Source organism: Muntiacus reevesi, chromosome 9 (genome assembly GCF_963930625.1).
Source record: "Muntiacus reevesi chromosome 9, mMunRee1.1, whole genome shotgun sequence".
Classification (NCBI taxonomy): domain Eukaryota; kingdom Metazoa; phylum Chordata; class Mammalia; order Artiodactyla; family Cervidae; genus Muntiacus; species Muntiacus reevesi.
Genome location: NC_089257.1, coordinates 1,520,415 through 1,526,665, shown reverse-complemented (window position 1 = coordinate 1,526,665; position 6,251 = coordinate 1,520,415). Strand labels below are relative to the sequence as shown.

Here is a 6,251-nt window from a genome sequence, read left to right as displayed (position 1 = left end):
ATGTCTGGATGTGAGAGTTGGACTATAAAGAATTCATGCTTTTGAGCTGTGGTATTGGAGCAGACTCTTCAGAGTCCCTTGAACTGCGGGGAGATCCAACCAGTCCAACCTAAAGGAAATCAGTCCTGAATATTCATTCTTGAAGCTGAAACTCCAATACTCTGGTCACCTGATGTGATGAAATGACCCATTTGAAAAGACCCTGCTGCTGGGAAAGATTGAAGGTGGGAGGAGAAGGGGACGACAGAGGATGAGTTGGATGTTTGGCATCACTGACACAATGAGCATGACTTTGAGTACACTCCAGGAGTTGGTGATGGACAGGGAGGCCTGGAGTGTTGCAGTCCATGGGATCACAAAGAGTTGGACATGACTGAGACACTGAACTGAACTAAACTGATACATTTGTCAAACTCACTGAATTGTAATATTTATTTATTTTTTAGAAATTTATGTATTTGACTATTCTGGATCTTTGTTGCTGCACTTGGGCTTTTTCAGTTGCCGTGAGCGGGGGCGACTCTCTCACTGTGGGGCAAAGGCTTCTTACTGCCGGGAGTAATGTGTACTTTATTTCAGTTTCTTGAAGTCTGGGAAATCTGGCAAGTCAACAGTCAGTACCCATCTTGTTCTTATTTTTAAACAGATCACAAGGACCACAAACTTACATCCTCCTACTGAAGATGAAAATTGGCCAGAGTTAAGAACACTGCCTATCTTAAATCTTTTTCCTCTTTTGCACCTTAAGGTTTCCTGGCAAATATCAGCATTAAAGTAACTCTAACCTTTCTACTCCAACCATTATACCACACCATACAATCACAAGTTTTGGGGACATCAAATGTTGAACACAGATAAAAGAAAAGACTTTATACCAGTTTTTCATATTTGTTCTTCTTCTACGGTATGAAATATTTAGTAACTTTATTATGTCCATGAATTCTCATACAATTCTCATCATATCAAACATGTTCAGATGCTTGAAATAGCAGAAATGATTTGGTAGCATGATCACACTGTCTGTGTCCAACAAGGATGTACTTAGTTGCCTCTGACTCTGCAGTCCCACGCACTGTAGCCCACAGGCTCCTCTGCTCATGTGATTTCTCCAGGCAAGTGTACTGGAGTGGGTTGCCACTTCCTACTCCAAGGGATCTTCCTGAAAGGTTGTTGCTGAATCAGGCAAAGACACTGGGATTCTTGGTCTCCGGAGGAGAAGAATTCAATTCGGGGCCAGAGATGAGGCTTGATAGCTCAGAGCTTTTGTGTGATAAAGTTGTATTAAAATACAAAGGAGATAAAGCTTCTGACATAGACATCAGAAGGAGGTAGGAAGAGTACCCCTTGCTAGTGTCAGCAAAGGAGTTTTATACTCTTCAATGAATCCAAAGAATGTCTGGAGGTTGTAGAGACCTCATCAGACCTACTCTCATAATTTACTATTTAAGATAACAGGATTACACAAAAGGTTTGATCCAGAGACTGTCCTCAGGCAGGATACATCCTTATAAAGACCAGATCTACTCCCATAATTTATGTTTTAAGATAACAGAATTCGCCAGAGGGTTTAATCCAGAGACTGTGTTCAGGCAGGATACATTTTTGCTATATAATTCTAAAGAATGTAGAGGGAAAAAAGTAAAAAGTTTGTCTTTTCTTCCTTCTTGAATATTCCAGACCTCTGTCTCCTTGCAGACCCCTAGACTTCCCATCTACCTACCTAGGAAATGATTCTCTCGTTCCCAACTCAGGGATCAAACCTGTGTCTCTTGCATTTCCTGCATTGGCAGGCAAATTCTTTATCACTAGCACCACCTGGGAAGCCTGCCATCTTAGGGTGAATTCTCTATATTTGATGGGAGAGAGAGATTTGAGTCCTACAATATTAGAAATCTCTATTGATTGTGACACTGATTTTTAATATCATCCCCATCAGAAATCCCCTTTGTACACTAGAGGCAAGAAATTACACCATGAAACTTGTCAGTAAATGACACAAAAGGGAACACATGCTTTATTCCATTTCTCTTTATGATTCAAGCCACCTCCACCTTCTATAGATTACAGATAGGCTGTATCTATAATCTAGATACAGCCACTAGGTACAGCCACTAGGTACTGTATCTAGTATCTAGGAGATACTAGCCACCTCCACTAGGCTCCAGTGGTGGAGCCTAGGATATATTCCCAAGCTTATTGGGTAATTGTCCCTGAGAAGGACTTATACAAACATAAGTTATGTCATACTGGTCTTCCGAGGAGGCACAATCAGGCCGATGAAGTGAAGCGAAGTAAAGTGAAAGTCACTAAATCACGTCCAACTCTTTGTGACCCCATGGGCTGTACAGTCCATGGAATTCTCCAGGCCAGAATACTGGAATGGGTTGCTGTTCCTTTCTTCAGGGGATCTTCCCAACCCAGGGATCGAGCCCAGGTTTACCGCATTGCAGTCGGACTGTTCACCAGCTGAGCCATCAAGGAAGTCCAAGCAGGCCAATAGTATACCTTGTCTCTGTGTACATTGTCATCAGAAACACAGAACAAACCTTGGCCACCACCACGTCTGGATTTCGATGCATCAGGATATTTGGGAGACTAGGTTTACGCACTCCTGAGGTCTGTGGCAACTATCTCTCCTTCAGGGTCAGAAGCCCGAGATTAAACAGGTCTCCCTCTCAGAAGCAAAAGAGAATAGTAAGGTTCTAAACTTTAACGTTTCACAAGTCTTATAGATATATTAATAAATGTTGAGGCCACTCCTCATGGAGGATGAAAACTTTGAATCTCCAGGATGTAAAGACATCATGTTCATGTGGCAACAAGTCACCTGTTGGTCCATATTGGCATATTGCATATCAAATTAAGACATCTTTGTCAAAGGCGCCAGGAATTTTATAGTCCTCTCTTGTGAATATTATTGAGGGTTTAGGGAAAAAAGAGACATTACTTTGCCAACAAAGGTCTGTCTGGTCAAGGCTATGGTTTTTCCAGTGGTCATGTATGGATGTGAGAGTTGGACTATAAAGAAAGCTGAGCACCGAAAAATTGATGCTTTTGAACTGTGGTGTTGGAAAAGACTCATGAGAGTCCCTTGAACTGCAAAGAGATCCAATCAGTTCATCCTAAAGGAGATCAGTCCTGGGTGTTCATTGAATGGACTGATGCTGAAGCTGAAACTCCAGTACTTTGGCCAACTCATTCGAAGAGTTGACTCATTGGAAAAGACCCTGATGCTGGTAGGGATTGGTGGCAGGAGAAGAAGGGGACGACAGAGGATGAGATGGCTGGATGGCATCACCGACTCAATGGGCATGAATTTGAGTGAACTCTGGGAGTTGGTGATGGACAGGGAGGCCTGGCGTGGTGCGATTCATGGGGTCACAAAGAGTCGGAGACTACTGAATGACTGAACTGACTGGCTGAAGGTGATTCTAAAAAGACAAATCCATCAGAAATCTCAGTCTATGGCCTCAGCAACACCCGCTCTTCTTTTGCAACCTCTTCAATGCATCTTTGATGTCTTTGTTTCTCAGACTGTAAATCAAAGGATTCAACATGGGAATCATCACTGTGTAGAAGACCGATACAAATCTGTCAAAGCTGGAGGAACTGCCAGAGCTGGAGCTCAAATAGACAAACATCCCTGAGGTATAGAAGAGGCTCACTGCGGTCTGGTGGGAACCACAAGTGTTGAAAGCTTTGGATCTGCCTTTCACGGAAGTGATCTTCAGGATGGAGATGCCAATGTAGACATAGGATATCAAGATAATGGAAACATTTATTATCCCAAAGATCATTGTCAATAAAGCAATAAAGAGTTGTGCAGAGAACGTATCGGTGCAGGACAGAACTAACAGCTGGGTCATGTTACAGAAGAAGTGGTTGATGACATTAGACCCACAGAAGTGGAGCTGGAGCATTGCACACAATTGGGACATAGAAGCAGAAAGTCCAGCCAAGTAAGATCCCAGCACCATTCGACCGCAGAGAGCGGATGACATGATTGAGGAATAGAGGAGTGGGTTACAAATGGCAGCGTATCAGTCATAAGCCATGGCGGTCATGAGGCAAGACTCACTCAGCACCATGGTTGAGAATACGAAATGCTGAATCACACAGTCCACATAGGTGATAACTTTCTGCTCCCGGAAGAAGTCGTAAAGCATCTTGGGGGCTGTGGCAGTCACATAGCAGATATCCATGAAAGACAAATTACTGAGGAAGAAGTACATGGGCGTGTGGAAGTGGGAGTCCATTCTTATTAAGATGAGGAGGGACAGGTTCCAAGTCAGGGTCATAATGTATATCACTAGGGATACGACAAAGAGCACTTCTAAGATTCTGGGGAAATCTGAGAATCCCAACAGTATAAAATAAGTGATCTCTGTGATATTTTCTCTCCTAATCATTGATTTGATGCTCCTAAAATCAGAAGAGAGACAAGACGATGCGTTGCTGATTCAGATGAGATGGTAGCGTTACAAATCTCATATTTCCCCTCTACTGACCCCTGGAAAAGGGGAAATGCTTAACTGTTCTGTTGAAAGACCTCAGTCTTTCATCTCAACTTGTCAAGAAGTAATGTCTCAGTGTTTCAGGTTCTCAGTTATCTCATGAGGTAGGTCTCATGAAAATTAAAAGACATATTGAAAAGGCTGGAAAGCCACTACAATATTGTAAAGTAATTAGCCTCCAATTAAAATAAATAAATTTTTTTAAATTCAAATAAAAAAAATTTTGAAATAAAACAACAGAAATCCTGTGGTTACTATATATAAATAAGAGCTCATAGATTAAAATAATGGTTTTCTAAGAGACTGCTGATAAGTCTATGTATAACTGCTGCTTTATAATAACAAAGCACAAGTGCCTCATGCAGCATAAGTTCGAAATAGCTATTCTCTCCCAGAAGGCCATCTAGATAGATTTTTAAATTTTCTTCTTTTACTCACAAGATAACTTCTAAAACTTTTTAAAATATATTTAACACAGCAGCTTCTAAATAGCGGGAAAATTATATCATGATTTATAAATCTGATATTTTGGTGGGACCTAGAAGGTATGCTTATTTTCAAAAATGTGATTGAACTTGGAGAGTATTGCACTTAGTGAAATAAGCCAGATAGAGAAAGACAAATACTATATGATATCACTTACATGTGGAATCTAAAAAATAAAACAAATGAATGAAAATAATAAAAAGAGAATAACAGTTTCAGAGAACAAACTGATAGTTATCAGATGGGAAGAGAGTGGGGGCAAGACAAAGGTAGGGAATTAAGAGGTAGAAACTAGTATTTATAAAATAAATAAGCTACCGGATACATCGTACAGTGTATAGAATACAACCAATATTCTAATAATCATGAACTGAGTATAACCTTCATAGAGATTATAGGCCTTCTTTAGGAAAAAGGAAAAATCTAATGTACCACCTAAAAGAATTAGTAATAGAATAATAAAGCGTAAAGTCAGCAGAAGGAATGAAATAATAAACACCACATAAGAAATAGTGGGAAAAAAAATAGAAAGAAAAGAAAATAATAAAGCTTAGAGTCAGCAGAAGGAATGAAATAATAAAGATCACACAAGAACTAGTAAAAAAAAAAAGAAAGAAAGAGGAGAAATGCAGTAAATCCCTTATATATAAACTTTCAAGTTGCAGACCTTCAAAGATGTAAACATGCATTTGTATGTCTGATCAGGCAAGTTAGTTCAAGTATCTGGCATACACTGCCACATGCTTCCATCTTCTATAAGTTGGCTTTAGTGTACTTTACTATAAAATACTGTATAGGGTACAGTAGTATAATATCTTTGTTTTAAGCCCTCAACGTCTGAAAGCAAGCATAGAGGCGGCAGTAAAGTAGCTGGTAGTCTATGGTACCTTTCAAGTTACTATATTGTAAGAGTAAAAATGTGTGTGTGTGTGTGTGTGTTGTCTTTTTTGTATTATTTGTGTGAAAAGTGTTATAAACCTCTAAAAGTACCATACTATATAGCGGATTATGTCAGTTGGGTACCTAGGTTAATTTTGCTGGATTTATAAGCCAATCGGACATGCAATGCCCGCTTCATGTGGAACTCATTCGTGTGCTTATTGTCCAGTCACTCAGTCGTATATTGGGGACCAGTTATATATAAAAGATATATTTTTAAAAAAAAATCTTAAGCAAATACTGTGAAGCTATACACCAACAAATGGGACAGCTTAGAAGAAATAAAAATTTTGAGAAACGTATAACCTGCCA

General features: G+C 39.8%; 1 pseudogene; it reads right to left on the bottom strand.

Moving 5' to 3' along the window:
- Positions 1-3,470: 3,470 nt before the first annotated feature.
- Positions 3,471-4,412, bottom strand: LOC136175256 (olfactory receptor 5AN1-like; annotated as a pseudogene).
- Positions 4,413-6,251: the final 1,839 nt, after the last annotated feature.